The sequence below is a fragment of the Callithrix jacchus genome, chromosome 3, assembly GCF_049354715.1.
Source record: "Callithrix jacchus isolate 240 chromosome 3, calJac240_pri, whole genome shotgun sequence".
Taxonomy (NCBI): domain Eukaryota; kingdom Metazoa; phylum Chordata; class Mammalia; order Primates; family Cebidae; genus Callithrix; species Callithrix jacchus.
The window spans coordinates 152,996,159-153,015,671 of NC_133504.1; the positions used below are offsets into that span (position 1 = coordinate 152,996,159).

Sequence of the window (19,513 nt, forward strand, 5' to 3'; positions counted from 1 at the left end):
TGCAACTTCCACCTCCCAGGTTCAAGTGATTCTCCTGCCTCAGCCCCTCAGGCAACTGGGATTATAGGTGCACACCACCACACCTACCTAATTTTTGTATTTTTAGTAGAGATGGGGTTTTACCATGTTTGCCAGGCTGGTCTTGAACTCCTGACCTCAAGTGATCCACCCGCCTCGGACAGGCATGAGATGCCACACCCAGCCTAATGTTAAAAATTTTTTTATAGAGACAGGGTCTCGCTATATTGCCCAGCTGGTCATAAACATGTTTTATTACTACTTACGCTTCAAAAGCAAAGCATTGGGCCAGAGAACACAAAGGCAAGGATGACAAGCCCTCCGGAAGCAGGGAAAGGCTTCATGGGAGAGCTGGCGTTTGTTCGATCTGGAGATCTTACTTAACTCATAAGTAGGCATTTGCAAAAGGAAATTTGTTATCTAAATTGTAAAAACATCATATGCTGATTACCTGGCCATTTAAAAAAATCTCTTAAAAAGTAATAACTCATTAAATGTAATCATTAGTGGATGTATTAAGCACTTACTGTGTGTCAGGAAATGTACTTACTGCTGAAAATACAACGGGAAACTGCAAAGCTAGAGAACAGTCAGCGAGACCACCCTCAGGTCTGATAATTTGCTAGGACTCACAGAGCTCACTGAATGCTGTTATTATAGTCATGGCTGTGGTTTGTCACAGGGAACAGATTCTTATTAAAATCAGCCCAAGGAAGAAGCACATAGGTCAGAGTCCAGGGGGGTTCTAAGCCTTCAGTTGTCGTCTCCCCATGGCGTCCTGTGGGCAGCGTAACTTCCCTGGCATTGCCGTGTGACAGCTGTCAACCAGGGAAGTTCATCCAAGCCTTGGTGTCCAGGATTTTTACTGGGGCTCCCTCCCGTAGGCATAGCTCCAGGGCTAACCTCAGTCTCAAGCCCCTCCAGAGGTGGAGCTGATAGTGCATGGCCCAAGCGCCCAGCCCAGATCACTCTGTTAGACCTCCTAGTACCCAAGGTCCCAAGGCAAACAGAAACACTCCAGTCAGGCATGACATTCCAAGGGGCTAGAGTTTATCTCCCAGAAGCTGAGGGCAGAGGCCAGGCCTCTCTCCAGCCAAGGTTAAATTCTTTACTGTACAGAAACAAAACCAGCCTTCCTAAGTTTATAAAGCTCATTCTAAAGTGAATGAAATGAATAATAAATGAACGATTTTCCAAACACGTAACACTGAGCTGCAGCAGGTGATGCTGTCAGGGAGGATACTGCCGTCAGGAACATCTTCCAAAGGAATCAACTTTTGGGCTGAGATTCCTAAAAGATGAAAGAGATTTGTCAGGTGGGCAGTGTGGGGAAGAACATTCTAGGAGGGGTCACAGCTGGTGCAAACGCTTTGGGATGGGAAGTAACTGGGCATGTTCCAGGAACTGGAAGAAGAGAAGGCTGGAGCAGAGAGAATAAGGAGGGAATGTGGTTGCAGCATTGGAGACAGAAGCAGGACCTGATCCCAGGCAGCCTTTGAGACCCTGAAAGCGATTGTAGACCTTATGTGCAGTGCAGTGGGAAGCCATTTTGTGGCTTTAAGGTTCATGCACAAATACTCATATTCGTGATTTTTTTTTTTTGAAGGGACACTTGTGGCTGCTGTGAGAATAGCTTGTTAGAGATGAGTGGAGGCAGGGAGACTGTTAAAACATTACTGCAGGCTGGGTACAGTGGCTAATGCCTGTAATCCCAGCCCTTTGGGAAGCTGAAGTTGGGTGGATTACTTGAGGCCAGGAGTTCAAGACCAGCCTGGTTAACATGGCAAAACCCCATCTATGAGGCATAAGAATCACATGAACCCAGGAGGAGGAGGTTGCAGTGAGCCAAGATAGCAGGCACTGCACTAGTGAGACTGTATCTCAAAAAAAAAAAAAAAATGACTGCAGCCTTCCTGATGAGAGATGATGGCTGGAACTAGGGTGGCAGCATGGAGTTGAGAGAAGAGAGCAAGTTGGAGAGAGCAGGAGGAGGCAGAGTTGGCAGGACTTGCCACGCATGACTTCTTGCCAGCAGACCCTCAGCTGTCACACTTGCTGCACCCTGTGGACATCTGGCAGCCCCATCTGATTTGTTGCTTCTGCCCTGCTATAGACAGAGGATCAGATAAGCAAACTCATTAGTATTATGTGTAAGAAAGGAGAGGCAGCCTTTGAAGGGGTGACAGGTAGAATCCTGTGAACTTGTTTCATGTCTCTGAGCTTGGTGCTGTCTGTTCTGGCTGCTGAACCCCAAGTCTCAAACCCTCTTCCAGCCCTACTTCCAGTTTGGGCTGTGTTCCAAACAGTGCTGGTTGCCAGAACAATTCACTGTCCATAACTCTTCCGAATAATTGAAGTGTTACTGGTCATAGATTCAGATACAGCATGAGTTAAATCATGCCCTCCCTAGAAAGACAATTGTTAACCAGAAAAGCCTAATATAAAAATTTCTGCACAGAATCTGGTATTTAGGAGCTTAGTAAATATTGAATAAATGAGAAGACAGCTGATCCTCTTTTAAACATGAACATTAAAGTTTCCTGTACACCTGTGGTGTGTTTTACCAAATCCAAACAAGACCTACTGGTTACATACTCCCTTGATTTTCCATGTGTATTTCCTATTTTCTGTTCCTTTATTTATTAAGGGGTGTCTGAGACTTTGTCAAAGCCGAAACATGGCTAATATGCTCTGCCTATTTCACTTTTTTTTTTTTGAGATGGAGTCTCACTCTGTCACCCAGGCTGGAGTGCAGTGGCACAATCTCGGCTTACTGCAAACTCCGCCTCCCAGGTTCAAGCAATTCTCCTGCCTCAGCCTCCCTATTTCACTTTAATTGGACAATCAAATAAATTATACTTGCCCAGAAACAATTACAAAGAGAAAGTACTTTCAGTGCTCACACAGAATACAGTCAGTAAGAGACCTTGGATTTTCCTTTCCAACTTGTATATTGACTAGTGGCTAGACAGGACTCTTACTTAAAGTGCTGTCACTTAGCCAACTGGACGTTTTCTGCTTCCATGTATATTGGGGGGAGGGGTGCTCATCTAGAGATGACAATGTTGGGGTGCCTGTAGGATCTTGGCTTTAAGTCAGCTATAAACAAAAGGTATCTTAAGAGATGTAGGGATTACAAAATAGTGTAGGGGTGAACTGCTAAGTACTTTGTGTAAATTGGCAGGTACTGCGTAAATACTTTCCAGCTCAGTTCAGAATTTGCTGCCTCTTGAAATCTGATTATTCAGATTTATCAAACTACAGTTTGGTTTCTGCCTTTCTGCCCAAAGGCATTCTGGCTGTGGGTTGCAATACCTCCCTTCCCCGACCACCCCTCCCTGCCCTCCATCCCCTCACTCACCCCACAATCAGGCAGCGTCATAGAAACCCAGCCAGGCTCGGTGGCTCGACCCTATAATCCCAGCACTTTGGGAGGCCGAGGTGGGCGGATCACTTGAGGCCAGGAGTTTGGGACCAGCCTGGCCAACATGGTGAAACCCGTGTCCACTAAAAAATACCAAAAAATAACCCGGCATGGTGACAGGCGCCTGTAATCCTAGCTGTTAGGGAGGCCGGGGCAGGAGAATCGCTTGAACACTGGAGGCGTTGTAGTGAGCCGAGATCTCGCCACTGCACTCCAGCTTGGGTAACAGGGAGACCCTGTCTTAAAAAAAAAAGAAAGAAAAAAAAAACCAGAAACTCAGAAGGCCTAGAGCATCAACTTTTTCTAAAGAGGTTCAGTGGGGTTTGAATGAACTTTCTAAGTCCTGAGAGTCCAAAAAGAGAACGCTCGTGCCAGGGAGGGGGTAGATGAGGGTGGAGGATCCTCTTTGCCGGCCCTGAGCCAGGCCCCTAGCTGCTGGGTGCACCTGGCGGGAGCACCTGGCGGGAGCACCTGGCGGGAGCACCTGCCGAGCGCGGCCTGGCGGGGCGGGGCCCCGCGCCTCCCCAGCAGCCAATGGGCGGCGGCGGCGGCAGGCCGGCGGCGCGGGCGGGGCAGGGAGGCGCGGGCGCCGCTCGCTTTAACTTGAGCCCCGGGCAGTGCGCGCGGCTGCTTGAGCTACGGCACCGGCTGGCTGGTGACGGCATCCTGGGGCTTGTCGTAGCACCAGGGGCGGCATCCCTGTCCGACCCCGGGAGGACCGGGAGACAAAGGTGAGGAAGTTGGCGAAGGTACGGCGCGCCTTTGTTTGCAGGTGCGTTCAGAGGGAACGGGGGTCGAGCCCAAGCTCGCTCGCAGGGACAGCGAGGCGGGCGCGGGAGACCCGCGGGACAAAGGCTGCGCCCTCCCGAGTCAGCGCTTAGCGAGATACAGGGGCTGAAAATGGGGCTTTCTGCCTCGCCGATGGGAAGGAGGAACGAGGATTGTATGAAATGGGAAGAGGCGTCTTTGAACCCCAGTTTGCCAGTGCAGCAGGACTGTTCAGGGTGGGCTCTTCATTGATGGGGTCTGCACGGGGCATTTCTGCTGTGGACAGACAGCGTTCTGTGATTGAGGCAGTCACTGCCTTCGTCTCACATGCCCCCTGCTGAGGCCACATTTTTGTCTTCTTGTCTACATTAGGACTGAAAGATGTTTCAGGGTTTTGGTAATCCAATATTTGGATTACCAAAGTCATTTTCCAATATCCTTTCATGTAGAAAAACTGTGCATCCCCAAATGATTTTAGTTACATTATTTAGAATACTGGAGTGACTTCCATGTGAGAAAATATCTCAAATTCCCCAAATGTAGAAATGGAGCCAGCTCTTGGCATTGAGAAAGAAGTAGTGTTTTTGAAAAGAAAGGCGTGATAATTTAAATATTGCTTACAACACTCTATTAGATTGTGGGGGAATCTGTGCCTTTTCTATTATCTGTTTCCCTATACCAATATTGTAACCAGGCACATGTATGGATTCCCTAATTAATGTGTAGCTGTGAATCTTCATTACTGCTTTGGGTGCGAGAAGGCGGGAGGAGGAGGCAATCCCATTAGTCTTTTTCTTTCTTTTTATAATTCTGCAGCTGCAGCCTGGCTTTGACTTGTGTCATGAATGGGGGTTCTGCCTGCTTTTCTCATATTATTCTCTTTTAGGTTTTCTTAGGCCATTGAGTAGTTGGCCCCTCTTCCAGCCGAGCTCTGACAAAAGAGTAGTTTGTAAGTTTCTCCCTGAAGTTCAGGTCCTTGCTGCTGCCTTTTAGTTAGTTGCTTTCAGAAAGGAATTAAGTGTCCTGAGGCCTTTCCTAAGAAGTTAGATGCAGAATGTGTTGTGAGGAAAACAGCCCTAAGTACCTGTTTGTAAATCTGGTCTGTAATTTTGTGAAAGTTATAAGTAAAAGGGAGTGTGAATTAAATGCTTAATAGGGGAAAGACTTTGCACAAAGCGTTAGCCAGTGTCATCAAAGAAGGTGTCATGGTTTGTAGCTCAGTAAGAACTGCTTTCTTTTTTGTTTCCTTTTTCTCTTTCAATTTTTTTTCTTTTTTCTTTTCTTTTTTTTTTTTTTGAGATAATGTCTCTCCATCTGGGCTCACTACAGCCTCTGCCTCCTGGTTTCAAGTGATTCTCCTGCCTCAGCCTCCTGAGTAGCTGGGACTACAGGTGCACCACCACCATCCCTGGCTACTTTTTGTATTTTTAGTAGAGACAGGGCTTCACCATATTGGCCAGGCTGGTCTTGAATTGCTGACCTCGGGTGATCCACCTGTCTCAGTCTCACAGAGTGCCGTGATTACAGGCGTGAGCCACCACACCTGGCCTAATTTTATCATTCTCATTTTGTAGATGTGAGAAACCCACTTTTCTAACAGCTGGCACATTTTTGAGTTCTAGCTTTTGTGCAGTGGGGATAATTTATTTAATAAGTATTTATTGGACACCTGCCATGTGCTGGGCATTGGTGCTGGTGATTAAGCGGTAGAATAAATACAACAGGTGTCTTTTCCTTTCTTGGTGCTCACACTATGCTGGCGTGGGGCCCATTGCAGGTCCTCTGCACTGGAGCATCCCTGGGAAGCAATGTGGATGACACTGAGGTGAGACAAGAAGATACTGCTGCTGACGGCTGCCCTGGAGGTCAGCTGAGTATGTGTCTGTAGGTGCAAACAACGAGGGGCCCTAGGTCATCTGCACTCCAAGGGTGGAAGTATTAATCAGGCCAGCGGCTATTGGGCACTAGAGTTGGTCATCTTGGACTTCCTTATTTTGATCCATGGGTACCTCTCAAAGGAACCTGGAGTGCAGGGAGGGGCAGAGCTGAGTTCTAGAGTTTGAAGATTGGCACTGTTGATTTGGATGTGGTCTGTTATAAAAACTATCAGTCACGTAGCCTCCTTGTCTCTTGGACAACCCCTTTCCTCTTGGACAACCCCTCTAGGAGATGAATTTCTTTTTTTCGTTTTGTTTTGAGATGGAGTTTCACTCTTATTGCCCAGGCTGGAGTGCAGTGGCACGATCTCAGCTCACTGTAACCTCCGCTACCTGGGTTCAAATGATTCTCCTGCCTCAGCCTCCTGAGTAGCTGGGATTATTACAGGCACCTGTGCCACGCCCAGCTAATTTTTTGTATTATTAGTAGAAATGGGCTTTCACCATGTTGGCCAAGCTAGTCTCGAACTCAGGTTATCTGCCTGTCTCCGCCTCCCACAGTGCTGGGATTACAGGCGTGAGCCACTGCGCCCAGCCTTGGAAATGAATTTCATTTGGTACCACTGGCTGAGCAAAGCTTTACGTCTGTCCAGTCTCCTGAGTGTTAAGAGGTGACTTAACTGTGCTCCCATTTACTCTCCATATACGTTTCGTGGGTTTTGGGGAGTGAACTGACAGCACATAACCTCTTACCTAGGTTTTCATATTTTTCCACAAATCTTTAGGATTACAGAAATTCATGTAAGTAGTAGTATAACTTGTCTTTTTAAAGGGCCTATGTTGAATACAGAATGTGATGTATTTGAGAAGTTCTTAGACTTTTAAATTCCTTGGGCCCTAACATAGTACCTAGTTTAGGATGCTCTCCACAAATAACCCAGTTGCTGAATGGGCAGATGAATGAATGCAGATGAAAATACTTCATTGTCTGTCTTTAGGATTCAGTTATGACCATCGCATGTGCTTAATATTTATAGTCTAATGGTTAATACAGTGTTCGGCAGATAGGTAGCATCTGTTTATCAGGCACCTTGTGAGACAGCATGAAGGACTGCCTGTTTGAAGAGGCAGGAGATAAGCTGGAAAAACAATCCCGGAAGCAAGATGATATAGTTCTGCTAAGTGTCTTGATGACCATCAACAGCATAATGCAACAGAGTAGCTTAGTGGGGAAAGGGGCCCCCGGGAGGCAGCCTGTCCTAGGAGGTGACACTGAAACCAGCCACGTGGGGAGTGAATAGAAGAGGAGCACTCAATATGTGTGAGGATGGAGAGGAGACCAGGGCTCTGTGCAGGGGTGGAAGAGGTGAGTAGGACAAGATCCTATAGGGCTTTTGGGTGGTGGTTAAAGGTTTGCCATGAGGTGCCCATGAAGAGGTTAACCAGGGGAATGCCATGATCTAGTTTATTTCATACAAAATGATCTCGGGGAATGGATATTGGAAACAGGAATGGAAACCGCGGGACCAGTTGGCCAGCCCTGATCCAGGAGAGATGGGTGATGTGGCAGAAGGCCTGAAGAGAAGCAGGTAGGTGGGGGAAATGTTACGGAGGCTGCACTGGCGGAACTGATTGTAGAAGACACAGGAAGGGGTGTGATCTAGGACCACACCTGGTTTCTTTGATGCGTGGTTTATGCCTGTAGAAAATACATGTTAATAGAAGTAATGACTGTCCAAGGACAAAGTTACCAAGCCGTGGAACAACTCCCTTCACATTTATGTTGTGTCAAGACCTTGATTTAGGCCAGACGCAGTAGCTTACGCCTGTAATCCCAGCACTTTGGGAGGCCAAGGGTCCCCAAAGGATCACTTGAGGCAGGAATTCGAGACCAGCCTGGGCAATGTAGTGAAACACCGTCTCTACTAAAAATACAAAAATTACCCAGGTATGGTAGCGCACACCTGTAATCCCAGCTACTAGGGAGGCTGAGGCAAGAGAATCTCTTGAACCTGGGAGGCAGAGGTTGCAGTGAGCTGAGATCGCACCACTGCCTTCCAGCCTGGGTGATAGAGAGAGACTTCGTCTCCAAAAAAAAAAAAAAACCTTAACTTACTTTTCTTTGGTTCTCCAGTGTAGATGAGCAGACATATCCATCCAGTGCAATCTTGTGTAGTTGGCCATTTTTCCAAGATGTTTTTACCCTTCAATACCCTGTCTGTACTTCTCAACTGGTTATGGGACCTTTGAGCATTTTTCTTTGTTCTGACTTGAAAATAAAGAATCAGAGTAAGAAGAAAAGACAGGTTTAAGCCTTAATTTATATGGAATTAGTCTACCTTTGTTCCCAGTTTATAAGAATCCATTCATAATTATGTTGTTTTTTTTTTTGTTTTTGTTTTTGTTTTTTTTTGAGACAGAGTCTTGCTCTGTTGCCCAGGCTGGAGTACAGTGGCATGATCTTGGCTCACTACAACTTCCGCCTCCTGGGTTCAAGCAATTCTCCTTCCTTAGCTTCCTGAATAGGTGGGATTACAGGCATGTATCACCACGCCCTGCTAATTTTTTGTAGAGACAGGGTTTCACCATGTTGGCCAGGCTGGTTTTGAACTCCTGACGTCAAGTGATCCTCACTCAGTGCTAGGATTATAGACATGAGCCACTATACCCAGCCCCATAATTACATTTGTGTTACTTCACATGCAGCATCCAACAACTGATAGTCTCTCATAAATATAAAATTCGTTCCATATGTATTTCAATTCCAAGAGAATAACTTTCTTAGTAACTTTTCAGGAAATTCATTGAGCATTTTGGGAGCTAGAGAAGCCATTTCTAAAACTAAGTACTGAATTTCTGATAGGATTTTCTGCCCCCTTCTTCCAGCTGCAGAATTGTGAACTTGAAAGCTTATGACATGTTTCTCAGAGAACTTGAGTTTTGAGATAACTTTGGTTTGGTTTTGAAAAAAAATGTGTGTGTGTGTGTGTAGAAAATATTCCTTCCACAGTCAGTATTTTGAGCAGATAAGAAAGGGCAGGAGTGACTTGAGCTGCCCACCATTCTGATTTAGACACTTGGACTGGGTGCCCTATAACATGTAAGCTTGTCTGGGGATGAATAAATTATAGCAATTGAAATAATTATGACAGAGGACAAGCAGCAGCCGAGAGCACGGTTGACAGTGGGGCCAAGGTGGCCTGATTCTGTCATATCAGAGCACACATCTTTTTGCGTGGTTACCTGAAAATGCTGTTTTCGAGGATTCTGGTGTGTTTTGTTTTTCATCTCCCTCCCCCTTAAAACATTCTAAGAATCATAACCTGCTAGTGACCTTTTAGAAATAAAATGGCTAGGGCAGACGTCCACAGGGCTGCTGCTTCACATGTTGGGCATCTGTGTAAGATTTCAGTTGAGCAAAACGTTGTTTGGTTCTAAAGCATTTGCAAGTTGGAAATGCTCTTACTCCTGCATCTTGGTGGAGGAGTTTCTAGCCAGCCTTGGAGTTTGTCACCTGTAATGAGAATTATTCTGCCATCTCGGCCAGTCACAGGGTCCCTTGATTCCTTTACACTCTGCTGTTAACATCTTGAAAATGTTCATTGTGTTTTGTTTTTTTTTTTAATTTTTTATTGGATTATAGGTTTTGGGGTACATGAGCAGAGCATGCAAGACAGTTGCGTAGGTACACACATGGCAGTGTGCTTTGCTTTTCTTCTCCCCTTCACCACATTTGGCATTTCTCCCCAGGCTATCCCTCCCCACCTCCCCCTCCCACTGGCCCTCCCCTTTTCCCCCCAGTAGACCCCAGTGTTTAGTACTCCCCTTTCTGTGTCCATGTGTTCTCATTTTTCATCACCCACCTATGAGTGAGAATATGCGGTGTTTCATTTTCTGTTCTTGTGTCAGTTTGCTGAGGATGATGTTTTCCAGATTCATCCATGTCCCTACAAACGACACAAACTCATCATTTCTGATTGCTGCATAATATTCCATGGTGTATATGTGCCACATTTTTCCAATCCAGTCTATTATCAATGGGCATTTGGGTTGATTCCAGGTCTTTGCTATTGTAAACAGTGCTGCAATGAACATTCGTGTACATGTGTCCTTATAGTAGAACGATTTATAGTCTTTTGGATATATACCCAGTAATGGGATTGCTGGGTCAAATGGAATTTCTATTTCTAAGGCCTTGAGGAATCGCCACACTGTCTTCCACAATGGTTGAACTAATTTACACTCCCACCAACAGTGTAAAAGTGTTCCTTTTTCTCCACATCCTCTCCAGCATCTGTTGTCTCCAGATTTTTTAATGATCACCATTCTAACTGGCGTGAGATGGTATCTCAATGTGGTTTTGATTTGCATCTCTCTGATGACCAGTGACGATGAGCATTTTTTCATATGATTGTTGGCCTCATATATGTCTTCTTTCGTAAAGTATCTGTTCATATCCTTTGCCCACTTTTGAATGGGCTTGTTTGTTTTTTTCCTGTAAATCTGCTTGAGTTGTTTGTAAATTCTGGATATCAGCCCTTTGTCAGATGGGTAGACTGCGAAAATTTTTTCCCATTCTGTTGGTTGCCGATCCACTCTAGTGACTGTTTCTTTTGCCGTGCAGAAGCTGTGGAGTTTCATTAGGTCCCATTTGTCTAAAAAATGTTCATTGTGTTTTTAACAGGGAACCTTGTATTTTCATTTTGCACTGGGCTCCAGTATTTAACCAGTACTTGTCCACATCATATGTTGCACCCTTGAAACAGATCGTCTTCTAGAGCAGGGGTTGGCAATTTCTTTCTGTAAAAGGCCAGATTTTTTCTTTTGAGAAAGGGTCTCACTCAGTCACCCAGGCTGGAGTACAGTGGTGTGATCGCAGCTCACTGCAGTCTCAACATCCTGGGCTCAAGCAATCCTCCTGCATCAGCCTCCTGAGTAGCTGAGACTTACAGGCATGCCCCACCACACCTGACTTTATTTATTTATTTATTTTTTTGTAGTGATGAGGCCTCGCTATATTGCCCATGTTGTTCTCAAACTCCTGGGCACTGGCCACATATTAAATATTTGAGGCTTTTGGGGCCACGTGGTCTCTGTTGCAACTACTCAGCTCTGCAACTGTGGCACAGAAGCAGCCATAGCCTCTGCCTAAGCAAATGAGTGTAGCTGTGGTCTAATACTCTTCATTCACAAAACAGTCTGAGATTTAGGAGGGTCATAATTTGCTGATCCCTGATCTGAGGGACCTGTATAGAACCCTGAATGACAATTCAAATAGGGACTTTGTGATTTGGAACTAAGAAGGTTCAGACATCTCTGGCCAGCTTTGCGTTGTGCTGAAAATTAGCCCCCAAAGAGAATTCCTGCAGAAGATCAGGGTGTTTAGGGTACTTCTACACTTGAGCCTCTTTCTTCTTTAAGATGATATATTTATTTTAATTGTTAAATATGGGCAATAACAGGAAACCGAACAGAGATAATAGTAATTTAGGGTGTTACAAATCTGGGCACAGTGGTACCCACCTGTAGTCCCAGCTACTACGGAGTCTGAGGTGGAAAAATCACTTGAGCCAAGGAGTTGTGTCCAGCCTGGACATCATATAAGACTCTGTGTCTTCACAAAAACAAAGCAGGATGTTACAGCAGTGGCTTTGTGGTTTTTGTTCTTTAAACTTTCTTCATCATATTCAATGAAAAGGAAAAAAAAGATGCTAGAACAAAGAGACCAACTACCTACAAAAAGTAACCTTAGTAGCAGGGTGCAGTGGCTCATACCTGTAATCCCAGCATGTCGGGAGGCTCAGGTGGGTGAATCACCTGAGGTGAGGAGCTTGAGACCAGACTGGGCAATATGGTGAAACCCCGTCTCTACTAAAAATACAAAAAATTATGTGAATGTGGTGGCACTGAGTAATCTCAGCTGCTTGGGAGGCTAAGGCAGGAGAATTACTTGAACCCAGGAGGCAGAGGTTGCAGTGAGCTGAGATGGTGCCACTGCACTCCAGCCTGGGTGACAGAGCAAGAGTGTCTCAAAAAAAAAAAAAAAGTAACCTTAGTAAACATAAAGAGTACATATTCTTTCCAACTGTATCAAGAAGCTAACTCCTGCCATTATACCCTAGTACCTCTGATGGGGCGGGGGGAATGGTTTGTAGGTGCCCCAGAGGGCAGCATTTCAGTCCATTGCTGCCTCAACAGATACGGGAATGTGTTATCTTGGGTCTTTTCCTTAAATGATAAGCAGAGATTTATTTCTCTTAGAGTACAAATATAAAGAAAATTATCTGGGGATAAATCTTGATAGAAATCAATATTCAAGGGAAATTTATATATTGATTTCTTCAGGAGCAGAGGAGCTATTTCTCATTTAGACAAATGTTCCGAAGAAGGAAATCTAGTTAGGAGCTCTGGTGACACCATTGTTTCTGCTGGAGATGATCAGAGTATAGATTTGCTTTGCTTTTAAATAGAGTCATGAGAGATTAATAATCTCAGAACTTGCCTCCTGCCTGTTCAGATGAACTATATGTTTTATTAACATTGTTTCAGCTGACATGAAAACAGGATATGAACCAAAGTCATTTTAAAAGTGCTGTCTGCGATGAGCAATGGCAGGAGGAAAAGGAATTCAGCCAACTCCCTGCTGTTTGTGGCATCATTCGCTTAGCTTCTTACCATCGTGATGAGAAGGGAGTTCTCTGTTTCCCTTATTTAGTTATTCACTTATTCAAACATATTGATTGATTGCCTACTATGTGCCAGAAAGTGGTAAGTGAACAGGCAGAAAGGTTCTTGCTCACATGAACTTTACTTTTTTGGTGGAGAGAGGGAAATAGGGTCGTTTCAGATGGCTGTGAATGTTGACAATGACTGGGGGATCCTCAGGGTTCTTTTGGAGGCTGTGACGATCAGGATGATGAGGGGAGGGCCTGGGGGAAAAGCAGAGTAAGCAGCGGAACAGCAAGTGCAGAGGCTGCCAGGCAGGGGCAGGCTTGTATGTTTCAGAGCCAAATGGTCCCCGTGTGGCTGGAGGCAGGGAGTTTGCAGGGGTGAGGGGGGTAGTGGGGTGGATTGTAAGCAGGAGCACCATGGAATAACTGGCTACTGCATAGGGGATGAAAAGAAGATAATTTAAACCAAACACAGCACTTAATTACTGTCACCAGCTCCAGCAGTGGTGGAAACAGAAGTCACGTAGGGACAGAGACGGGCAGAGCAGAGGCCACCTCCAGTAAGGAATGGGGTCCTGAGCAGAGCCAATAAATTGGGAGGGAGCCCAGCTCAGGTGCCTGGTGCCCCAGAGCTACTTGGTAGAGAAGAGCCCAGCCAGCAGGCCTGGGTTCTGTTTGCAGATCCACCACCTGCTAGCTGTGGGCTTTTGAGCGAGTCAGCTTAAACTCTCTGACCTTTCGATTCCTCATTTGTAAAATGAGAGTCAGGATGCTTCGCCCTGCAGGGTTCTTGAGTGGCTTGGCCACAGTGTCCACCAAGAACAGAGAAGTCAATAGCCAGGAGTTGCTGCTGTGACTTGGTTAGAGTGAATCAGCCTTCCTAGGGTTGGTGTCTGCTTTTCTTTAGATATGACTGAGTTTATATTATACCAGAAATACTTATGTCTAGATGGAAGTTAGCAAAATTCAGGGCTGGGCATGGTAGCTCATGCCTGTAATCCCAACACTTTGAGAAGCTGAGATGGGAGGATTGCTTGAGCCCAAAAGTTTGAGACCAGCCTTTGCAACATAGTGAGACCTTGTTTCTATAAAAAATAAAAAATTAGCTGGATGTGATGACACACACCTATAGTCCCAGGTACTTGGGAGGTTGAGGCCAGAGGATTGCTTGAGCCCAGTAGTTTGAGGCTGCAGTGAGCTATGATCGTGCCACTGTGCTCCTGCCTGGGCAGCAGAGCAAGGCCCCATCTCAAAACAAAACAAAATTCAAACGAAGGCCATATGGATTTGCTTTCCATGTTACCTACCCTAGTATTCCTTTCAAAGAAACAAAGAAATCCCCTTGAAAATGTAGAAAGTGATTTAAGAACGTGTCATATCCACAAGAGGTCCTGTACGTGGCTGGGTGCCCACGATGATTTTTAGTGGAGTCTTGCCTGCACCTTGCCTGCAGGAGTTTGTACCTGGTGGCATTCTGGCATAGAAACCACTGTGCCGTCATTTTCCCTGCTCGGAATCAGTCTCTAAATCCTTGCGCGTTCCTATGCTTTGTCAGATAGGAGCCTTCTGGTGTCAAGGTTTTTGTCTTGTTTTGTTTTTTGAGACAGTCTCGCTCTGTCACCCAGGCCAGAGTACAGAGGCATGATCTCAGCTCACTGTAACCTCCGCCTCCCGGGTTGAGTGATTCTTGTGTCTCAGCCTCCTAAGTAGCCGGGACTACAGGTGTGTGCCACCATGCCCCGCTAATTTTTATATTTTTAATAGAGAAGGGGTTTTGTCATGTTAGCAGGCAGATCTTGAACTCCTGGCCTCAAGTGATCCACCTGCCTCAGCCTCACAAAGTGCTGGGATTACAAATATGAGCCACCATGCCCCACCCAGTATTTTTTATTTTTGTTTTACCATCTTTGCTTTCAGAAAGGAAGCTAACCCATGGTTTCACAGTTCAGGTGGAATTTATAAAACTTTATCCTTTTGTTACACCCTAAACATTATAGTTTAAAGTTGAAACTGAAACATGGCCTAAGTTAAAAAGTAAATATAAGCTGCTTACAAGCTCACTTGATAACTAAATATTAGCTGTGTGTGTGTTCTTCCTCTCAGATATGCAGAGAAGCAAGATTTTTGCATTTGTTTTTTTTTTTAATCTGTGATACAGCACAGATGAAAGCTGAGGCTCTTTAATTCTTGCTGTCTTCAAAGATGGACTTTAAAAAATATTCATTTCCTGGTTGCTTTTAAATATCCCTTTTCCCCCTCATTAGTAAGCGGACTGGCAACTATTGTGTCTTCCTTCCAATGGCATAAGAAAGTCCTTTGTTTAGAAGAATGTGCCTTGAATTTCAATAGTCTTAACCACTTTAAATCCTAGCTTTACACTCTTAAGTGCTGGAACTCGAACTTTCCCATCATGGCACTGCTGGGCAGGACAGTGGGGTGGGAGGGGAGCTTGCCTTGGAGAGGAAGGCATGCTTGGTCGGAGGCAGGTGTTAATGTCCCCGGTTGATCCTGGGAAGGATAGAACCTTTCCCTGAGATGAATTAACTGAATATTAGCCAGAAATCAGTTGGTAAATTTGCATAAGTTCAGTATTCGTTTCTGTTCAGAGGCCTTTCGCCTACAGCGTTTAGATTCTAAAGGGGCCTGGGATTGAGTTTCAGGAATCACTGAACTTTTGCAGCTCTACCCCCCTTTTATACAATTGTGTATAAAATTGTGAGTCTGTGCATGGTTTTTTTTTTTTTTTTTTTTTGGATTATTATCATCAGATGCAAACGGTGCCTTGATCCAAAACAGGCCCGGAAGCTTTCCTTTCTCCTGGTGGACCTCCCCTTCCCTCCTTCACATAGTGATTGGCCTGGCCTGCACCCTATAGGCCAAGCTACCACCCTATAGGAGCTTTATATGGATTATACTCAAGCCACCACCCTATAGGAGCTTTATATGGATTATACTCAAGCCACCACCCTATAGGAGCTTTATATGGATTAAATAATATAATCTTATAGCATTCTCAGGACATAAGGGTCCCTATGATTCCCATTTTACAGATGAAGAAACTGAAAAACAAAGACTAAGGGCCCTGACCAAGGGCAGACCAGCTAATCAGTCAGTCTCTCTCTCTCTCTCTCTCTCTCTCTCTCTCTCACACACACACACACACACACACACACACACACAAACTTGAAGCTGGAGGAAAAAACTGTCAAACTCAGGAGTTGGTGCAAGAATTTTCATGACATAAAGTTTTGCTTGCTTCATTGTCATGTGGATAATGATGTGATGGGTGCTCAGAAGGCTCAAGAGATGGCCAGTGATGAAAGACAAGCATCAGAAAGACGCCTGCAACAGAGACTTCTGCAAAAATGGAGTGAGAAGTCTACTGGCAAGTCCTTGCCTTGCGTGCTCAGTTTGTGAAAAGTGGACAGTCGTGTGCAGCATGAGAAGTAGGTGGCCGTGCCAGGGAACAGGAGACTGCGTCCTCTTCCAAAAAGCCAGAATAGACGTTGTCATTCTGGTATGCTGGGTGGTTTTTTTTTTTTTTTTTTTTGAGGAATTTCCTCTCATTTGGATTCCAGTTACACATGCCAAGTACTTCTGTTATTTCGGGCTTGTATTAATGAAAACATTGCCAATTACGCCTGCATTTATTTTCTCAAGGAACAGCCACGGAGAGCATGCTGATCAGGCAGCCTTGGGGTATGTGGCTCATGTGGAATTAATCTTGGGGTTTAATTCTTCCCACTGGCATCTTGTACAGCAAGAAGGGAGTAAGCGTACGCCTGGCGCTAAATTTAACCTTCTCCACTTTCAGACTGGCTTGTCTTGTGCAGAAGCCCAGCTTTGGGCTGATGTTTTCTTCCCAGCAAATTTACAAGGTGCTGAATTGATGGAGCTGCTGGCACTGTCTGTGACTCTTCTGGGTTTTTGAATGACATTTCAAAGATCACTCTGTGGTCTCTATTTATGGCTGGTTTTCACATTGATACTTAAACCAAGCAGTGTTTATTAACCCCAAATGAATTAACTGTGTTAAAAGTTTGCAGAATCATTTTTCCAAGCCCACCTTCAGGGAAAAACACAGTACCTACATCTTGGCGGTATGTTTTTAAGTGAATCACTAGCACTGCATCTGATTTAAAATATCCAAAGCTCCAATAATAATTATACACAAAAGAAACAGGTCGTATTGTCAGATTGTTAGATTTTTAAAGTTTTTGTCACACACTAGGAATAAGCTTTTTATTAATAAGAAATTGAAAACGTTTGTTATAATCAAAACCAAGTCAAAGCACTAACGCTTCCTTTACTGATAAATATCTGAGCACTAAGGAGTTCCTAGCACATTCATTCTGAGATTAGGAACCCAAGAGTTAGGGAGGTTGTGTGACTTGAATAATGTTACCCAGCTGTGGATCCAGACTGGGACTAGTATCCGGGTCTCTGGATTCCTTGCTGATCTTGTAAATTGCAACCCGAGCCTGGCTTTGGTACGTGGAACTAAGTAGCACAGAGGGACCTGAGCCAAGAGATGACTCTCGTACAGCTGGGGTCCAGCAAGCCTAAGGAGAGGGCTCCTGCTGCTTCCCCAGGTGACTGCCCTTCCATGGGAGACAGTCCATCTGAAACGCTGCCCAGCACAACCCAGCCGAAGAGCTGAGGCCGTTGGATGATGCGGTGATAGTACCTATAACGATGAAGGTTATTGCAGCTTTGTTACGTGCCTGGCATTTCTGTACACACGTCGTCCCCTTTAATTTCATGCTTATAATGCCACTGTACATTATGAGCATGAGCAGCTGCCCTTATCCCCTCTTCAATGATGAGGAAACGGGTTTCGTGGGGCTTACCTTGTAACACAGTGTGCCTGGCACACAGAGGGGCCCTGGAAAGCTATGTTGAGTCAATGAAGAGAAGGTAAGCAATGTACTGGAAGGAATGTGGCTACCCATCTGGATTTGAGCACAGCTGGGTCTGCCTCTTCAGCCCAGAGACCCTCTTAGGAATTTTTAGCCACCTCTTTCCCTGTAAAAGTTAACCGAAAGGGAGGAATGTTCCCTGCTCCTCTAAACCCCAGGTTCTGGCCAAACCCTTTGGCCCTACCTTGAATACTTAAGTGTAGGGACTTTCTGTGTTTGCCATTTAAGAGACAAACCATTAGGGGGCTCTGCAGGGCTCTGTAGAAGTATGGAATGCTCACCCTGGGTGCATCTAAGACTAGAATTAGAGTCCTGCAGCCTTCCCCTGTAGTAGCTGTGTGACCTTGGCCAAATATCTCAACCTCTCTGAACTTGTTTCCTCATCTGTCAGTGAGAACAGTAATATTGACCTTGTCCAGTTACTGTTAGAGGCCAAACAGAGCTCAGTAAAGGGCAACTATTGGCTGGTGGTGGTGTCGTCATTAATATTAGTCAACTGTTAACTAATACTAGTTAACATCTGTACCCTGGGGCACGCTGATCACTATGGCTTCCCTTCAGTACTGAGGTAGATAGTTGCGTATTTTATCACAAAAGTCTGGCCGGGCGCAGTGGCTCATGCCTGTAATCCCAGCACTTTGGGAGGCCGAGGCAGGTGGATCACGAGGTCAAGAGATCAAGACCATCCTGGTCAACATGGTGAAACCCCGTCTCTACTAAAAATACAAAAATTAGCTGGGCATGGTCATGGTGGCGCGTGCCTGTAATCCCAGCTACTCAGGAGGCTGAGGCAGGAGAATTGCTTGAACCCAGGAGGCGGAGGTTGCGGTGAGCCGAGATTGTGCCATTGCACTCTAGCCTGGGTAACGAGAGCGAAATTCCGTCTCAAAAAAAAAAAAAAAAAAAAGTCAAATGTGCTTGTTGTGTCATTTTCAAAGAGATAGAGAAAGTAAAATCCTCCATAAGCCCCTTTCCATATACAGTTGACAGTTTGGGTGTCGGATTCCAAGTTTCTTACGTGTGTGTGTTAAAATACACATGCAAACATTTTGTTGTTTTTATAAGACCATGGGTCTACAGCTTGGCTTTGTTTTTGCCCCACTGACTGATGTGCCGCCTAAGGGTGAACAGCTCTTCCTTTCCACTTAATGACTCTGTGGTTCACTGTCTGGTGCGCTTGGCGTTTCATGCCATGATTTTAGCTCCATCCCTGCAGGGCCCTGCTGGCCGCTCCATGACCCTGGCCATAGAGTGCCCGGGAGAGCGGGTTTCTGTGAACACAGGGTTTCTTCCTTCCCTCCTCATTATCTGTCCAGTGCTCCCTGCCTCTTCGGCCCAGTTGCTCTGTGTATATATAGTACATGCAAATCGGCTGTGACAAGGCCAGAAGGGAATGGTGAGCACCGTGGGTCAGGGAGTTAAGTGATTTCATTAGGATCTCAGGCAGCTCAGGGAAGCTCAGGGAGGGAACTCCAAGAGTGCAGCCCCAACCAGAATCACACTCTGCTCCTCTCTCCATTCCATTCCTCTCATTCCTGGCACATCTCCGATCTCTCCCCCTTTGAGCTGTCATCTCCTGTCTCTCCCGCTTCCCACCCCTGCCCTTGACCTTCTGTGCTGCCCCCCTCCCTGTTGCTCTGTAAGGAGGCATCTCGGGAAAAGCGCCTGGATTCCAGTGCTGTAGCTCTGTTAGTAGAGTGTCAAGAATGTTGGTAAAACAGGTAAGGCTGTATCCATGCCGTTGTTGCTGTATATTTTTTTATGGGGAGCAGGTGGAGCTGGAAAATGAAGACATGTCCTCTGCCAGTGTTTACTGCAAACAGTTTCCCGTATTTG

General features: G+C 45.5%; 1 protein-coding gene across 45 annotated transcripts in view; it reads left to right on the forward strand.

Moving 5' to 3' along the window:
* Positions 1–19,513, forward strand: part of APBB2 (amyloid beta precursor protein binding family B member 2) — a 476,200-nt gene that overhangs the window by 425,522 nt on the left and 31,165 nt on the right. The window contains exon 1 of one of the 45 annotated variants that reach the window (XM_035293831.3): positions 4,072–4,214. The exons of 43 other annotated variants lie outside the window; for them this stretch is intronic. The gene's annotated coding sequence lies outside the window, so the exon portion shown is untranslated. Of the gene's footprint in view, positions 1–4,071; positions 4,215–19,513 lie in introns of those variants that run through there. One more of the 45 variants, XM_008993450.5, reaches the window with a different exon arrangement.